At 38.3% G+C, this 19,203-nt stretch overlaps 1 protein-coding gene and 2 pseudogenes across 16 annotated transcripts in view; 1 reads left to right on the top strand and 2 right to left on the bottom strand.

Annotated features, from left to right (window-relative positions):
* EFCAB5 (EF-hand calcium binding domain 5) overlaps window positions 1–19,203 on the top strand; it is a 187,732-nt gene that overhangs the window by 367 nt on the left and 168,162 nt on the right. For 7 of the 16 annotated variants that reach the window (XM_078437560.2, XM_078437559.2, XM_078437556.2 and 4 more), the window contains exons 1-2: window positions 23–561; window positions 1,649–1,742. The gene's annotated coding sequence lies outside the window, so the exon portion shown is untranslated. Of the gene's footprint in view, window positions 1–9; window positions 562–1,648; window positions 1,743–19,203 lie in introns of those variants that run through there. The other 9 variants (XM_078437557.2, XM_078437554.2, XM_078437552.2 and 6 more) reach the window with 5 other exon arrangements.
* LOC132687090 (peptidyl-prolyl cis-trans isomerase A pseudogene) lies at window positions 7,637–8,453 on the bottom strand (annotated as a pseudogene).
* LOC132688607 (COP9 signalosome complex subunit 8 pseudogene) lies at window positions 10,508–11,174 on the bottom strand (annotated as a pseudogene).

Raw genomic sequence — 19,203 nt, 5'->3', positions numbered from 1 at the left:
CGCTCCCAGTGCGCAGGCGCCACCTGTCAGCAACCGCCTCTCCCCTCGGCGCGCGCCGCCGCCTCGCCGTAACCCTTGAGTTGCCGGAAGCCGGCCGGTTGTTTGCGCTTCTGACCGCCGCCCCTTCCTGGGTTTCCTCCTTTGCTCTGGAATCGCGCGGTTTGCCCGCGCCCGGAGGCTGTGAACTGGGATGGGGGGAGGGGCCCCGGTTCTGGGAGCCTTTGGAGTCCCCACTCCTGAGAGACGACCATTTTATGAGGTGGGGGCGCGCAGCTTAACGGATCTTAGAGAAAGGAAACTGAGGTGAAAATCCTGAGGCAAACACGTTGTCTGGTGGGAAAGGGCTCCGCGGGGCTTCAAAGGCTTTCGCTAGGCGGGAGTGAGACTTACTGGACTGGAGACCCTCGTGGCGCGACCAGGAGACGAGTTTATCCCCCTTTGACCCGGCTCTCGGGGGCTTTTTCAAAGCTGTACCACCCTCTATCTCAGAGTCCATGTTTTATGATGCGACTTCATGAAAGAAAGAAAGCTTTTTCATATTATACCCTGAGAAGCTTCATGGTAGGTACCCTCACACTTCCTCTATTACCCTGGCCCCTAAGGACTCACTCATTCATTATTCCTAAGGTGAGAGCGACTGTATGAGCCCGGGAGGCCGAGAAAGCAGGGCTCACAGAGTTATAAGGGTCCAACCTGCTATTTACCTCCCACTTGCTTCCCGCTGGGAAGAAATTCTCTTAAAAAGCATTTGCTCTTTGAGATTTTTTTTTTTTTCTCCTTCGGCTCTAGATTTCATTATTTCATAGACAAATGTGAAATGTAGGTTATTAAATATTTTAAAGGAACATCTTTTAGATAAACCGTCAGCATGGGGCGCTTGGGTGGCTTAGTCGGTTAAGTATCGGACTTGGGCTTGGGTCATGATCTCACAGTTCATGAGTTTCAGCCCCACATAGGGCTCTGTGCTGACAGCTCAGAGCCTGGAGCCTGCTTGGGATTCTGTGTCTCCCTTTCTCTCTGCCCCTCCCCTGCTCTCGCTCTCTCAAAAATGAATAAACGTTAAAAAATTAAAAAAAAAAAAAAAAGATAAACCATTAGCAGACCATAAGCGAAGAAAGTAATGAAAAATCAAGATTTAAAAAGGGGGGAAGTCTCACTATGCAAATATCATTGATTGTTTACACAGAGAAAGAGAGTTGACAAAGCTATTTCTCAATTTGAGTGGACGCTCTGGAATATACCACCACATGTATCAAAACTGAGGAAACACACACATTAAGGAGTTTGCAGTTATTAAAGCCACCTCCTCCTGTTTGTCACTCAAACTCTCTTGGATTTCATTGCTTCCTTTAAACTGACAGGACTGTCATGTGCTCCTTCTGGCTGCTGTATGGTTAAGTGCCACTAGAGCCCTCTGTGCTGAGCCTTTGTTCTCTCCCTGGGGCCCTGCGGTTGAAATAATTAGCAGGGAGGTTCCATCAAGAATCAGACACTGAGGGTCCCTGTACTGTACAGTCCTGTGTAGAATGAATTGCTGAGAAGCCAGCTGGTAGGCTTTTGCCCCCTGGTGGTGGTCAAGAGTGCCTGCGAGACAAAAATTAAACAAAGATGTATGGTTCACAGATTAAACAATCTGTGTTTTTCCCAGAGCTGCGAAGTAAACAGGAAAAGACAAGACAAAGTTCAGAAGTAAGAACTTTGAACCAATGCTTAGGAGACCACACAGGAAGCTGTATGCATAGGTAAGAAATATACATAGCTGAAAGCCGAATGAACTCAAATGAAACACGTGGTTTATAAGCCAAAGTATTGTTCTAGAAAAAATATTATACAGATCAATAGGTCTTAATGTACTTGTATGTTGATTTTCTTACTGACTCAGGATAGCAACACTGCCTATCTAGTTTTGTGTCAACATAATATTAAGAAATTCTTTTGGCAGATGAGAGAATTCCATTAATCTCCCAGTGGGAAAGATCACTACTGTAGGAGTCAGAAGACCTGGCTTCTAGTTCCAGTTTGTAAAACCTTATGCAAATGGCTTAAACGTTTTGAGCATTGGTTTCTACAATGGAGCTCTAACTCACAGGATTCTTGTGATCAAATGAGATAATGCATGGTAAATTCCTATATAATCTGTGAAGCCTTGTATGTAATTAAGATAACTTTATTATTGTTTGAAGTTTGTTCCAAGTTCAGTCAGCTTTTGCTGAGTGTACCCTATGTGTAGAAAATAGCATCAAGCAAAAAGGGACTAAAAAGGGCTAAAAAGACGTATGATTCATGCCTTTCTCAACAGTGAGAGAAGTAGATCAGTGGTCAAGAGATGTGTCATCTGTAGGAAGATATAGAACATCTCTATTAAACATATCTGAGAAGATAAAATCCTGGTCAAAATTGGGATTATAAAAAAGTTGGGATTATAAAGTACCCAGATTCACATTAAGTTTATTTGTATCAGGAAATTAATTTATTAATTTACAGAGGAAGTATCTCTTCCTGGCATATAACCTTTTAAGGAAACTAAGATTTGGAAATTAATGGTGCGTGTTCATTAATTTATTTGTCATTAATTGAGAAAATACTGAGTGTATATTTTATACTAGAGACTGTTTTAAAAACAAAATAAAAGTCTATCTCTCAGGGGCTCAAAACCTTTTAGGGAAAAACACACCAAATAATGACAGTATGGCAGAGTGGCACTGTGGATTTTGTCACCTCTGCTAGGCCCCCAAGGGAGACACATATATAGGAGAAGTCTAGTTATGTGCAAAGTGCTTTAGAAACACAGAGGAAGAGGTCTGGGCAAATATACATTTTACAACATTGCCTTTCAGGCTTTGGCTGCAGAGCTAGATCAAATGTGAGCATTTGAAATCTATACTGTCTTCCCTGGATTCCACCCTGGTTTGTACTTTCTGGTGATCTGAGGAAGTATTTACTTCTAACAGAGAAAAGACCCTAGAATCCTCTTAATATGTTAGTTGAATTTAAGAAGAGAGAGGCCAAGAGCAGGAGTCCCAAAAGAGGGAGCAGGAGACAGAAGTCCTCCTAGTTCTATTTATAGCACCTTTATTCTTCCCACCTGTGATAATGGAGGCCTAGTTGTGCTATTGGAATTCCTTTAACCCTTAACTTGTAACATCACTTCTTTGGGGATGAAATTATAGGGGAACTTTTGAAATTCTTGAGTCACTTGGTTCTTAAGCTTTGAGAACTTATGAAAAGTATTAACTATCTCTCAAGAAAGATATATGTGCGCATTTCACACACCCACTGAATCCATTGAGAGGCCCCAGGTAAAGAGTCCTATCTAAAGCTAAAGCAGTGCTTCTGAACCTTTTTTCATATCATGACATCCATAGAAATAATAGTTGTATAGCACACTGGGATAAATTTAAAGGAGATTGGGAGGCAACTATAATGGGGCATGGTGAAAATACTTGTATTTATATAATATAATGAGGAAAAGAAAACATTCAGGATATTAAATATTGAATTTGTATAAACTTCCAAATAAAGTTTCTCAAAAATTTAATGAAAAACTTGAGATTGCTTCTATAAGCATAATGTTTTTTACGTAGGGTTTTTAAAAACATTATTACAATATGATTGATTATACTCTCTACGCTATACTTTTCATCTTCATGACTTATTTATTTTGTAACTGGAAGTTTCTTAATCCCTTTCACCTATTTCACCTGAACCCCCATTTCCCTCCCTTTTGGCAACCATCACTTTGTTTTCCATATTTATGAATCTATTTCTGCTTTTTGTTTATTTGTTCTGTTTTTTGGATTCCACATATAAGTGAAATCATGTGGTGTTTGTCTTCGTCTGACTTATTTCACTTAACATAATACTCTTCAGGTCCATCCATGTTGTTGCAAGTGGCAAGATTCCATTCTTTTTTTATGACTGAATAATAAATATGTATATGTATATGTGTATATATATATATATCACATCTTTTTTATTCATCTATCTATAGATGGATACTTGGATTGCTTCCATATCTTAGGTATTGTAAATAGTGCAATAAACATAGGGGTGCTTATATCTTTTCAAATTGGTGTCTTCACTTTTTTTAGGTAAATGCCCACTAGTAGAATTACTGGATCATATGGTAGTTCTATTTTTAATTCTTTGAGGAATCTCTGTAATATTTTCCATACTGGTTGCACCAATTTACGTTCCCACCAACAGTGCACAAGGGTTCCCTTTTCTCCACGTCCTCACCAACACTTGTTATTTCTTATCTTTTGATACTATCCATTAAGACTGGTGTGAGACAATATCTCACTGTAGTTTTGATTTGTCTTCACCTGATGATTAGTGATGATGAGCATCTTTTCATGTGTCTGTTGGCCATCTGTATGTCTTTGGAAAAATGTCTAGTCAGGTCCTCTGCCTATTTTTTTTTTTTAATTTTTTAATGTTTATTTATTTTGAGAGAGAGAGAGTGCAAGTGGGGGAGGGGCAGAGAGAGAGGGAGACACAGAATCTGAAGCAGGCTCCAGGCTCTGAGCTGTCAGCACAGAGCCTGATGTGGGGCTTGAACTCAAGAACCATGAGATCATGACCTGAGCTGAAGTTGGACACTTAACTGACTGAGTCACCCAGGTGCCCCTACCTATTTTTTAATCAGAGTATAATTTTGTTAGCGTTGGCTTATATAAGTTCTTTGTATAATTTAGATATTAACTCTTTATTGGTTATATTGTTTGCAAATATCTTCTTCCATTCAGTGGGTTGCCTCTCTGGTTTGTTGATGGCTTCCTTTGCTGTGCAAAAGGTTTTTATTTTGTTGTAGACCTGATAGTTTACTTCTGCTTTTGATTCCCTTGTTTGAAGAGACATATCCATAAATATGTTGCTAAGGTCAATGTCTAAGAGTCTATTACTTATGTTTTCTTTTAGGAATTTATGGTGTCAGGTCTCACATTTAGGTCTTTAATCCATTTTGAGTTTATTTTTGTGAATGGGATAAGAAAGTGATCCAGTTTCTTTCTTTTGCAAGTAGCTGTCCAGTTTCCCCAGCACCATACATCGAAGAGACTGTCTTCATTGCATATTCTTGCCACCTTTGTCAAAAATTAATTGACCATATAAGTGTGGGTCTGTTTCTGGGTTCTCTATTTTGTTCTGTTGATCTCTATATATGTTTTTGTGGTTTTACTATACTGTTTTGATTATTATAGTTTTGTAATATATCCTGTAATCTGGGATTGTGATACCTGAAGTCTTTGCTCTTCTTTCTCAGGATAGCTTTGGCTTTTCAGGGTCTTTTGTGGTTCCATACAAATTCTAGGATTATTTGTTCAAATTCTGTGAAAAATGCCATTGGTATTTTGATAAGGATTATGTTGAATTTGTAGATTGCTTCTTCCAATCCATGAATATGGTATATCTTTCCATTTGTTTGTATTATCTTCAGTTTATTTCAACAGTGTCTTATATTTTCAGAGTATAGGTCTTTCACCTTCTTGGTTAAATTTATTCTTAGGTATTTTATTCTTTTTGCTGCAATTATGAATGGGAGTATTTTTTTTATTTGTCTTTCTGCTACTTTCTTATTAGTTTATAGAAATGCAACAGGTTTCTGTATATTAATTATGTACCCTGCAACTTTACTGGATTCATTTATTACTTCTAATGGTTTTTTGGTGGAGTCTTTAGGGTTTTCTATATAAAGTACCATGTCATCTGAAAATAGGGATAGTTTTACTTCCTTACCAATTTGGATGTGTTTTATTTCTTTTGTCTGATTGTTGTGGCTAGGACTTCCAGTATTATGTTGAATAAAAGTAGTGAGAATGGAGATCCTTATTCCTGATCTTATAGGGAAAGCTTTCAGTTTCATCATTAAATATAATGCCAGCTGTGGGTTTTTCATTTATGGCCTTTATTATGTTGAGATGTGTTCTCTCTAAATCTACTCTGTTGAGAGTTTTTATCATGAACAGATATTGTATTTTATCAAACGCTTTTCTGCATCTATTGAAATGATCACATGGTTTTTATCCTCCCTCTTGTTAATGTGATATATCATATTGATTGGTTTGTGAATATTGAACCATCCTGCAATAAATCCAACTTGACTGTGGTGAATAATCCTTTCAATGTATTGTTGAATTTGGTTTTGGTTTGCTAGTATTTTGTTGAGGATTTTTGCATCTATGTTCATTGGGGATATTTGCCAATGCCAAAACATTTTTTTTCAATGTTTATTTATTTTGGATTTGCAATAAATCCAACTTGACTGTGGTGAATAATCCTTTCAATGTATTGTTGAATTTGGTTTTGGTTTGCTAGTATTTTGTTGAGGATTTTTGCATCTATGTTCATTGGGGATATTTGCCAATGCCAAAACATTTTTTTTCAATGTTTATTTATTTTGGGGAGAGAGAGAGAGAACGTGCAAGTGTGATCAGGGTAGGGGCAGAGAGAGACAGAGACAGAAGATCTGAAGAAGGCTGTGCTGTGTCAGCACAAAGCCTGATGTGGGGCTTGAACTCACAAGCTCTGAGATCATGATCTGAGCAAAAGTCAGACACTTAACCAACTGAGCCACCCAGGCACAGTGTCTTTTTGTGGTTTTGATATCAGGGTACTTCTGTCCACATAGAATGTATTTGGAAGTTTTCTTCCCTGTTCATTTTTTGGAATAGTTTTAGTAGAATGGATATTAACTCTTCTTTAAATATTATATTAATATTATGTATAATAATTATAAATTATATTATTTATAATATATTATATAATAAATATATAAAATATAATGTATTTAATATATAATATAACAACATTAAATATTTTATATATTATATAAGATATATATATTTACTACCTATCTATTTTGAGAGAAAGAGTGAGCAGGGGAGGGACAGAGAGAGAGAGGGAGAGAGAGAATCCCAAGCCAGCTGTGCGCTGTCAGAACCGTGAGATCATGGTCTGAGCCTAAATCAAGAGTCTGATGCTTAACCAACTGAGCCACCTGAGGGCCCCAGTATTAACTCTTCTTTAAATGTTTGGTAGAATTCAGCTGTGGAGCCATCAGGTCCTGGACTTGTGTTTGTTGGGAGTTTTTTGATGACCTATTCAATTTCATTACTAGAAATCGGTCTGTTCAAATTTTCTATTTCTTCCTGATTCCATTTGGAAGATTGTATGTTTCTAGGAATTTATCCATTTCTTCTAGGTTGTCCAATTTGTTGGCATATTATTTTTCATAGTTTTATTTTATAATCCTTTGTATTTCTGTAGTGTTGGTTGTTATTTCTCCTCTTTCATTTCTGATCTTATTTATTTGAATCCTCTCTTTTTTTCTTTCTTAATGGATTTGTGTAAGTTTATCCAATTCTATTTATCTCTTCAAAGAACCAGCCATTGGTTTCACTGATCTTTTCTATTGATTTTTTTCGTTTCTCTTTCATTTATTTTCACTCTAGTCTTTATAATTTTCTTTCTTCTACTAGCTTCAGGCTTTGCTTGTTCTTTTCCTAGTTCCTTTAGTTGTAAGTTTATATCATTGTTTTGAGCTTTTTCTTGTGTCTCAAGGTAGACTATAAACTTTCTTCTTAGAACTGCTTTTGCTGTGTCCCAAAGATTTTGGACCATTGTGTTTCCATTTTCATTTGCCTCCATGTACTTTAGTTGTTGTTGTTGTTTAGTTTTTATTTCATAATCATAAGCTTAACTCTGCAATCCAGCTAGACTTGGAGGGGAGTGAGGAAAATATGGAACCCATAGAACTACAGTGAGAGCACAGATTATAGGATATTTCAAGCAGATAGGGGTGAAGGGATGTACTCTTGAGCTATAAAAGGAATGGTTTGGTAGTTAAAATAAAACACAAGTCAAATTTATTAGATTTGTCCAGTCAGCATTGGTGATCTTCTTGCTGATCTTGCCATTCCTATACCCAAGGTGCTCCATGGCTTCCACAGTATTCATGCCCTCTTTCACCTTGCCAAAGACCACATGCTTGCCATCGAACCACTGAGATGAAAAACTGGGAACCATTTGTGTTGCATCCAGCATTTGCCATGGATAAGATGCCAGGACCTATGTGTGTCAGAATGAAATTCTCATCAAATTTCTCCCCATAGATGGGCTTGGATCCAGTGCCATTATGGCATGTAAAGTCACCACCCTGGCACATAAATCTTGGAATAATCCTGTCAAAGCAGGAAACTTTATAACCAAATCCTCTGTCCCCAGTGCTCAGAGCATGAAAGTTTTCTGCTGTTTTTGGAATTTGTCTGCAAACAACTCAAAGGAAACACGGCCCAAGGGCTCATCATCCACAGCAATGTCAAAGGACACAGTGGGGTTGACCATGACTGGGTGGCATGGGCGACTCTGGGATGGTGGCACCTGCAAGTCTGTCTCCATGTATTTTTTGATTTCCTCTTTGATTTCTTTGTTAACCATTGGTTGTTTAGTAGCATGTAGTTTAGCTTCAATGTGTTTGTGTTTTTTCCAGTTTTCTTTCCTTGTTTCTAGTTTCATATTGTTGTGGTCAGAAAAGATACTTGATAGGATTTCAATCTTTTTATTGAGACTTGTTTTGTGGACTAATATGTGATGCTGGAGACTGTTCCGTGTGCATATGAGAAGAATGTCTGTTTTACTGTTTGGGGATGAGATGCTCTGTACATATCTGTTAATCCATCTGATCTAATGGGTTATTCAAAGCCACTCCTTCCTTATTGATTTTCTGTCTAGATGATATATTCATTGGTGTAAGTTGGGTATTTAAGTCCCCTACTATTATTGTGTTACTGTCAATTTCTCCCTTTATATCTATTAATATTTGCTTGTATTTAGGTGCTTCCATGTTGGGTGCATAGATATTTACAGTGTCAATCCTGTTTTTACATTGATTCCTTTTTATCATTATGTAATGCCCTTCTTTTTCTCTCGTTACAGTCTTTGTTTTTAAGTCTGTTTTGTCTGATGTAGATATTGCTACCTTCATTGCATGGAATATCATTATTTTATCCCTTCACTTTCAATTTGTATGTGTCTTTTGGTCTGAAGTATCATAGACAATGTATAGGTGCATTTTGGTTTTTTATCCATTAAGTGACCTGATGTCTTTTGATTGGAGCATTTACATTTAAAGTGATTATTGATAGGTATGTACTTATTGCCATTTGTTGTTTTCTGGTTGTTTTTTAATTCTTTGTTCCTTTCTTATCCTCTTGTCCTCCTTACTTTTCCTTCTGGTTTCATGACTTACTTTCGTGTTATGCTCAGGTTTATTTTTTTATTTTGTGTATAATAAGTTTTTCATTTGTGGTTACATATGGGGTTCATATATAACATGTGTATTAGCGGTCTATATTAAGTTGGTCACTTGAGTTCACATGTATGCTGAAGAATACATTCTAAAGGCACTAAATTTTTACTCCCCCTGCATGTTTTATGTATGTGATATCATATCTTACATCTTTATTTTGTGTATCCCTTGACTACTTTTTTGTAGATATAATTGATTTTATTATTTTTGTGTTTTAGCCTCCTTACTGACTTTATAAGTGATTAATCTGTTACCTTTATTATATGTTTGCTTTTACTAGTGAAGTTTTTTCTTAATTTTCTTCCATTTATGTTCTTTTCTTTTCATTTAAATAATTACCTTTATTTTATTTTTTCATAAATATTTATTGAACAAATGCAGAATAAATTAAGTGGGGTGTGGGGAGATAACCTGAAGATACAATGAACATCTCCAGATATTCAGAGGGCATCACACAAAAACTGAAAGACTTGTTCACTCTTTTTCCAAAAGGCAGAACTTGAACCAAAGGATAAATATAAGCAACCAGTAGGCTGCAGGACAGTTGGGCAAAGTGTATCACTTATCTTAATAACTTTGCCAATATAATGCTTTCCACCCTACATTTCCCTGCTCCTACAAGGAATATTACATCTAATATGTCTCCTGAGGGTCTTAAATAGTCACATTTTCATGACAAACCCTCCACTGCCAGTACACCGGATGTACTAACACTATCAGGAAATGATGTGAAGTTAACACACTGCTTTACTGAGGAAATGGTCTTTTGTTCCTCATCTACATTTCAGCATTCTGTGTGTGATATTCAGGAGGTGAGGAGAAAGGAGAGCACATTCTCTGAAGAGGGTGGATAGGAATCCTCAGCAGCTCAGATACTGCCTCTGGGGACAGTCTTTCTCAAATCCCACATGAATCACTGTAACTCTTAACCATCGGTGCAGACTGGGGGGTGTGCTGTGCTGTGGCAGGAACAAACAATTGACAACCACTGTCCCACATGAAGCAGGAAATCTGTGTTTTATAGTCACTAGGAAATATAAACTGCATAATACTGACGGGCTCCATCCAAATTGTCAAATATTACAAAACAAAAATTGTTTCAACAACTATTCAGCATAATGTTTAAGGACAAAATACATATAATATACTTTATATATGTATTTTATCACATACTCAGTAGGGAATGCTGGGGTGCTAATCCATCCAATAAATTGAAAATAAAAATTTTACATTTCTATATTTGTCAGTATACAGGATTCTGAAGGTGGATCTTGAATTCAGAATGATATATCAGCTTTTGATGAAAGCCACATAATTGGTCTGGCTAACTGCTGCTTGTTAGGGATTGGTGGAATTGGGGCAGGTTCTGATGAGGGAATGATCCAGTTGAAGGAAACATCCAGGGCCCCTGCAACTGGTTTTTTGGGCAAAACATTCTTGTGGTGAAGTGGGCTTGCCATCCTTGTTCTAATGTACCTTTCACAGGCTCTTCCACAGGAGCCTGACAACGGCTGCAAAGTCATTGGCTCTTTATGGAGGTGTAGGCTTGAGAGACTAGGGTGAAGGCTCTTCTCTTTGTGGCATCTCTAAGTGCTTCTATGATTGGCCAGACCATCTCAGACCACTGGTGTGCGTTGAAGGTCATGTAGATTCCAGGAAAATCTCTCTCCAGATTCTTTGTCCTACTGACCAAATTCCCCCAAGTTCAGAATTTACAGATTCTATAGTATCCTTTTCCAAAGATATCTTCCATTATTCATGTCATTATAGAGCCTAACAGCTGACCATACACTGGGGGTGTAGCAATTCCTCCAGGAGCCTTGAGTTCCTGGTTCCCACACTGATCCAGCAACTTACTGAAATTAAGGCACTTTCTGTCATAAAACCATCACTGGCATCTTCCCAGCCAGTCCCACCTCAGCACCTTCCCAAAAGTAGACCCCAGACAGCCCCTTGGCCATCGCACCCACAGTGAAGTACTAAAAAATTCCCTGTAAACAAAAACCAAAAACAAATAGAAAGAGGAATTCCATTTAACATTTCAGGTCATCATTCAGAATTTAAGAAGAGATAAAGATTTTCCCAGATAAAAGTTAAAGGAGTTGCTCACCACTAAACTAGTCTCACAAGAAATGTAGAGTCTTATGATTAAAATGACTGCACATAATTCCTGAACAAGACAATTCAACAATGATCACTTGGTAGTCATTATTGATGAGAATATAATTCATGCAACTAAGTGATAAATTTAAAATAATTTTCACAACAATTAAAAAGTTACAAGTATAAATTATATTTGACTAATCACTCTTACTTTTTTCCTACTGGCAAATGTAACGTGGCAATATCTTATGATAACATGACTGGTTTCATAATCCACTTTTTCATATCAATTATATATTACAAAATAATGGTCAAACTCTAATTTGCAGAGTATGACTATGTTATTAAAATGAAAATCCAGCAGCTAATTTGTATGTAACTAAAAGGGCATATCAGCCATGAAGAAAAGGAAGAATTCAATATATAGGAAGAGAGATATTGGGGGTTGAGTCCATAAGGAGTATCTGGCAGGCCTCCCTGTGTTTCCTGGCCACACCTTAGGCTGTGAGTCCTGCCCCTTGGGTACCTGGAACATGCACTCTTCCAGCAGCTCTAAGGCTCAGTGTTTATGACAAGCAGCAATACTCACTGCAACTGGCTTTGGAAGGTGATGCCCTGGTAGTAGAATACTCCTTGGCTTTGCTCTTTTATTAAAGGATACTTGCTTTAATAAAGCAAATTCTTAATTATGCTTGCCTCCTATGGGACCATGGGGGACACTAGAGTGGATCATCAGTCTCTGATTATTTTGGGCTACTCTCTGAGAATCCTTCGAACAAATTGCTTTTGGCCAGGGGTGAATTATGTAGAGGCACCAATGACTCCAGTCCTTTCAGGCCCTCATAGGGCTGGATAGGTAACTATCTTGCGGTACACCTGTAACTCATTTATTATGTACTAAATGAAGTGTGTCACTTAAAAGACTATGGTTTATATAGCTAAGCTGGTTAAAACGGGGAAAAAGAAATCATACTTTCTGTTTTTAATAATTCAATTCCTTACATTTGAAGTGATTATATTACAAAGTAACATGACTATAAATTAATTAGTACAGGTGGAATATATAATAGCTAGAGTATGAACGAGTCATGTATTGCCTTCACCTGGTTGTAATTTTTCTTAAACTTTAATAATTTGTTACTAACTTCAATAGTGTCCATATAGGAAATGGAAATCATACCAGTTATTTGAATACATAATTTTTTAATTTTATTTTTTTAATTTACATCTAAATTAGTTAGCATATAGTGCAACAATGATTTCAGGAGTAGATTCCTTAATGCTTCTTACCCATTTAGCCTATCCCCCCTCCTACTACCCCTCCAATAACCCTCTGTTTGTTCCTCATATTTAAGAGTCTCTTATGTTTTGTCCCCCTCCCTGTTTTTATATTATTTTGCTTCCCTTCCCTTATGTTCATCTGTTCTGTGTCTTAAAGTCCTCATATGAGTGAAGTCGTATGATTGTCTTTCTCTGACTAATTTCACTTATCATAATACCCTCTAGTTCCATCCACATAGTTGCAAATGGCAAGATTTCATTCTTTTTGATTGCTGAGTAATACTCTATTGTATATATATATACCACATCTTCTTTATCCATTCATCCACTGATGGACATTTCGGCTGTTTCCATACTTTGGCTATTGTGCTGCTATAAACATGGGGGTGCATGTGTCCCTTCGAACAGCACACCTGTATCCCTTGGATAAATGCCTAGTAGTGCAATTGCTGGGTCATAGGGTAGTTCTGTTTTTAGTTTTTTGAGGCACCTCCATACTGTTTTCCAGAGTGCCTGCACCAGCTTGCATTGCCACCAACAATGCAAAAGAGATCCTCTTTCTCCGCATCCTCGCCAACATCTGTTGTTGCCTGAGTTGTTAATGTTAGCCATTCTGACAGTTGTTAATGTTAGCCATTCTGAAGGGGGTATCTCATTGTGGTTTTGATTTGGATTTCCCTGATGATGAGTGATGTTGAGCATGTTTTCATGTGTTGGTTGGCCATCTGGATGTCTTCTTTGGAGAAGTGTCTATTCATGTCTTTTGCCCATTTCTTCACTGGATTATTTGTTTTTTGGGTGTTGAGTTTGATAAGTTCTTTATAGATTCTGGATACTAACCCTTTATCTGATATGTCATTTGCAAATATCTTCTCCCATTCTGTTGGTTGCCTTTTAGTTCTGCTGATTGTTTCTTCTCTGTGCAGAAGCTTTTTGTTTTGATGAGGTCCCAGTAGTTCTTTTTTGCTTTTGTTTCCCTCGCCTCTGGAGGCGTGTTGAGTAAGAAGCTGCTGCGGCCAAGATCAAAGAGGTTTTTGCCTGCATTCTCCTTGAAGATTTTGATGGCTTCCTGTCTTACATTTAGGTCTTTCATCCATTTTGAGTTTATTTTTGTGTATGGTGTAAGAAAGTGATCTGAGTTCATTCTTCTGCATGACACTGTCCAGTTTTCCCCGCACCACTTGCTGAAGAGACTGTCTTTATTCCATTGGATGTTCTTTCCTACTTTGTCAGAGATTAGTTGGCCATAGGTTTGTGGGTCCATTTCTGTGTTCTCTATTCTGTTCCATTGATCTGAGTGTCTGTTTTTGTGCCATGAATACATAATTTAACAAGAATTGTTACCCAGATATAAAGTGAAGGAAGTGACTACAAAGCTAAAAAGAGAAATCCAAGGTATTATAGAGGGAGCAAATGTTACCACATCTAGAGCTGGGGGAAAAAAAATGAAGCAAAGGAAGAAACTTACAGAGGAGTGACCCCTCAGTTGAAACTCAGATGTATGAGAAGATGCTGCTCAGTTGGTGTCGGTGTCCCTGAGCTTAAAGGAGGGACTCTGTGGAACCCAGACCTCTAAGGCAGGAACAATGGCTGGCTGGTGTTGATGTCTTTGAGTCGATGAAATGACAAAACTGTAGAAAAACTACAAACTGGATTCAGTTGTTGCTGCAGAAAGGGCCTGCTGCTACCAGGATGAAGAACCATTGCTGGCATAAAGCACACAGAAACCAAAAGGCTATAGGAGGCAGTCTTGAGGTAGACAGGAAGGAACAATTCTCTTGCCCTCCCACAGTCTCGGGTTCTCCCTCTGGTGCCACCAGTTAACAGAGCTTAACAGGACCACCTGGCAAGGCAAAGAAATGTGGTTTTCAGAGTCCCAGCTCCGGCATCAAAGAATAACACAAAAGGGTGAGTTGAGAGCTGAGATAACGATGTAGTAACTGGCATTTGACTGATGTGAAAACTGGTACCAGAAATGGGGTTTACATACATATATACATACATACATACATACATACATCCTCTGGTTTGCATGTATCTCATAAAGATAGTTAAAGACCTTGCTTCTTCCTGCGCCTCATATCCAATGAGTATAATGTCATCAATGTAGTGGACCAAGTCAATGCTGATTGGAAGGTCAAGATGCTCAAAATCTCTGTGGACTACATCATGGTAGAGAGCAGGAGAACTGTCATAGCCCTGGGGCAAGACAGTGAAGTTACATTGTTGGCTTTGCCTAGTAAAAGCCAATAGCTTCTGGTGTTCTCTACCAATTTGTATGGAGAAATAAGCATTTGCTAGGTCAATAGCTGCATACCAGGTAGCAGGGGGTACATTGATTTGCTCCAGTAAAGATACTACATGCAGAAAGCAGCTGCAGTTGCAGGCAGACATCACCTGATTAAATTTATAATAATCTACATTCTCCAAAATCCATCCACCTTCTTCACAGACCAAACGGGCAAGTTAAGTTGGCATGAGATAGGTTTCATCACTCCCTGCTGCTTTCAAATCTTTATTGGTGTTACTAATCTCTGTAAATCCCCATTCTGTCATCCCAGGAAAACAATATTTTTTGTTTACTCTCCTGGTATATGTATATGTGGGGGAGGGGAATTTCCAAGGGCTACAACTTGACCCTTCATACTATAAGCCTCCTTATTTCACGATCAGAAATTCTGATCTGGAATTCTAAACTGAAAATTCTGCCAGTTACCATGTATCTATTCTAATTATACACACAGGAACTTATGAAATCACTATAGAGTGGTTCTGTGGATTTACTTAATCCACTGATTCAAACTTGAGTTAAGACTCAATTTCTCGGGGGGATTGTGGGGTGGAGAATGGGTTAAATAGGTGATAGGGATTAAGGAATGCACTTGTCGTGATGAGTACTGGGTGATGTATGGAATTGTTGATTCATTTTATTGTACACCTGAAACTAAAATCACACTGTGAACTAACTGGAATTAAAAACTTTTAAAAAATAAAAGGAAGGTGCAAGGACTAAGCTCTGGGAGCACTCCAATGTTAGAACTCTAAGAAAAGAAGAGTAACCAACAGGAGAGACATAAAAAACGACTAGGGAAGTGAAAGAAAAACTCAAGTATTGTTATCTTGGAAGCCAAGTGAAGAAAGTACAGGTTTTCCCCACTGTCTGAAAGTATGACATTCCTGTGAAACCTTCTGCAAGCCAGAATGACATAAAGCAAAGAAGCAATTACCATTTATTTATATGGCAAAAATTTTTGAACATTCCTAGACCCCAAAAAATCAACTCTTTTAGGCTTTTCTGTTTCCTCAGGACACATCTTGTTAATGGATGCACAATATATGTCGAGATAAAGCACAGATGCTTCAGACACAGTTCAAAGCTACGGTTGCTGAATGCTGAGCTGAGTGTGGCTCCTGGGAAGGAGCTTAGGATGCATGCTGCCTCTATAATGACTTGCCTCAAAACAAACGCTGAATGCTATTTTTACTTTCTGCCTTTTTTTGTAAAGGCAAAAATCCCTTTGGATTTCTTTCCCTTAGGGAAACCAGGTGGTGGTCAATGCATCATCAAGATTAATACTCAGCTACGACCTCAAGACCTAACTCACCAATTGACCCCAATTCAACTGTGTTCAAACTCTTCATCACCACTGGGAGAAATGGTGCTAATCTTAAAGGACCCCAAGTCAGGTCATGGGCATTGCAGCAATACTTCTTCCTGAGACCCTCATGTTGGGCCATGTGCAGTTCAGTATTAACTTTGCTAGACATCCCAGCAAGCAAAGTCTTCCATGTCCATGCAGATGTCAGAATGGAGAAAGATCAGTGTGAAGATTCAGGTGTCCTCCAGAAGTTTCTGAGTTCTCACCAGACCATCCTCTTTACCCTCTTTGTGGTGCTATCGTAACATTTTTTTTTTTTTTTTGTCTTCTAGCATACAATGCCTTCTTAAACAAGATACAGGCAATTACAGTTGTTTATGTAGCAACTCTAGGAATACCACAGCCATGTTCTTAGACCTCCACATATTCCTCCCCACTCTTTCATGACTCTACAACCCCCACCAGCCCAGAGTCAGCTACAACATTGGCTGTGGAGTATGAGGCACTAACCTCCACTTGGACAAGTCCCCTTAACTGTAGAGGACTGGAGATTTCTAGCAACCAGGAACTAGCAGCAACCTCTATACTCATAAGCCCCTAAACAAGGGTTCTGAGAACTGTAATTAAATGATCCTAAGCTGTTCCATAAAGAGAGAGAGAGACTCAGTTTCTCACCTGTGCACCACAAAGCCCACACTTAAACTGGTGGGCTGCAGTGGCATTTAGAGTCCCCAGGAATTAACATCAATTTAGTGCCAATGTTTAGAAATCCCTGAAAAACCTGAATATTTCTTTTTCCCTGGCACACAGTCATTTTAGGAGATGGCCACAGCTCCTTGTAAAGAAGACTTGGAGGAAGATTTTCAGTATATACTAATGGCAGTGCTACAGTAGCCTCCTTTAAGGGGATGCAACCTTGCCTTCAGTTATGGGGCTTGGGCCTGGTAACTGGTAAGAGGTCAGAACTTTCTACTGTGGTGACTAAAGTCATATTTTTGGCCACCATATATGGATTTTTTATACTAAATGTTGGTGACCAACATTTCAGTAGGCTGGTCATCTATTTTATTCCTACAACCATCATAATCATTTAGCCACAAAGATCGGTGAGTGTCAAAAAAGCATCTGATTACCACTATATTTCTACTTCTCTCTTTTAAAAAATGTTTACTTAGTTTTGAGAGAGAGAGAGAGAGAGAGAGAGAGAGACAGAGAGAGAGACAACATGAGCAGGGGAGGGGCAGGGAGAGGGAGACACAGAATCTGAAGCAGGCTCCAGGCTCTGAGCTGTTAACACAGAGCCCGATGCGGAACTCGAACTCATGTACTGTCAGATCATGACCTGAGCTGAAATCGGATGCCCAACTGACTGAGCCACACAGGTGCCCCTATATTTCTACTTCTCTTTATAGTAAATGTGCCTGCTTTGTCTTTGGTGATTAAACACTAATGTTTAACTTCTGCTACTCGGAAATGGATCATCCCACATGCCTAACCTACAGAAGAAAGCCACTATAGAGCTTTTCAAGGATGTAAATACTCCCACTCACTAATATAATTTTCAGTGTGTTGGTAAGGGGATGTTCCCAGAATCCTCTCAGAGGATATACTTGGAGGGAGTGGATGTGCAAGCCAAAATGTGATAAATATACTCCAACATTCCTGTCTTCCTAAGTCTTTGGATTTCTTCCTACACGATGCCAGGGATGTTCCAGTATCTCAACTTAAAACACAGGCCACTGTGGAGTCCAAGTTTCAGTGAGTTTACCAAATAAATGGTTAGCATCACTTACAGCTGTAGATGCTAGAACATTAAATCCTTAATGTCTGATAAGTGTACCCATATTAATAAATTCTAACCAACTCAACATTATATTCTGTGCTCCTTGTTTTAACTCCCTTATAGTATACTCTCACATATTCCCTGGATTTTTGTCACTATATATGCAAATCCTGAGAGTCTTTTGCTGTAAAAGCTATTTCCTCCTGGTCAAACTTTGTATTTGCCCTGCTGGGGCATTTGAACATCTGACTGTAGTTATGAGTCTACTAGAAGTAAGAGGTGGTTGTGGTGAATCTTCAGGAAAATGGGAGTCCCTACCAAGGCAGTTGCCTCAGATGAGATTTTTACAAGGTTTTCAATTTAGTGAAGGCTAGTCTCCACAAATACAGGAGGACAAACTGCCTCCATTTGCAAGAGAGGCTAGAGTGACTCAGGGGTTTGAGATTATTAGTCTCCTAGTTCCACTAAATCTTGGAAATTTGTAATGAGGTCCTTCTTCCCAATCAGTGCCCCAATTTTCACATGAGTAACTTGGCTGGGATGTGAATTCAGTTAACACTGAAACCCATAATTCTTGATGAATTGACCCCTTTATCATTCTATAATGACTTTCTTTGTTTCTTGTTGCAGCTTCTGGCTTAAAGTCTATTTTGTCTGATGTAAATATAGCTACCTCTCCTCTATTTTGGTTTCACTTGCATGTGATATCTTTTTCTATCCCTTCACTTTGAGCCTATGTGTGTCCTTAAAGCTGATGTGAGTCTCTTGTTTAGGCAGCACATAGTTGGGTCTTGTTTTTCATCCATCCAGCCACTCTGCATTTTGATGGAAATTTTAATCCATATGAATTTAGAGTAATTATCGATAGGGAAGAACTTAATCATGTCATCTTGTTAATTGTTTTCTGGCTGTTTTCATAGTTCTTTGTTGCCTTCTTCCTCTCTTACCACCTTCCTTTGTGAGCTGATGATTTTCCATAGTGGTATGCTTTGATTGCGTTCTTTTTATCTTTTGTGCATCTACTGTGGATTTTTGCTTTGTGGTTACCATAGGGCTTACGTAAAACATCTTATAGATACAACAGTGTATTTTAAGCAGATAACAATTTAATTTCAGTTACAGACAAAGAG

Source organism: Panthera onca, chromosome E1 (assembly GCF_046562875.1).
Source record: "Panthera onca isolate mPanOnc1 chromosome E1, mPanOnc1 haplotype 2, whole genome shotgun sequence".
Classification (NCBI taxonomy): Eukaryota; Metazoa; Chordata; class Mammalia; order Carnivora; family Felidae; genus Panthera; species Panthera onca.
The sequence above is the reverse complement of the archived record's forward strand: the minus strand, read 5'-3'. Positions and strand labels throughout refer to the sequence as shown.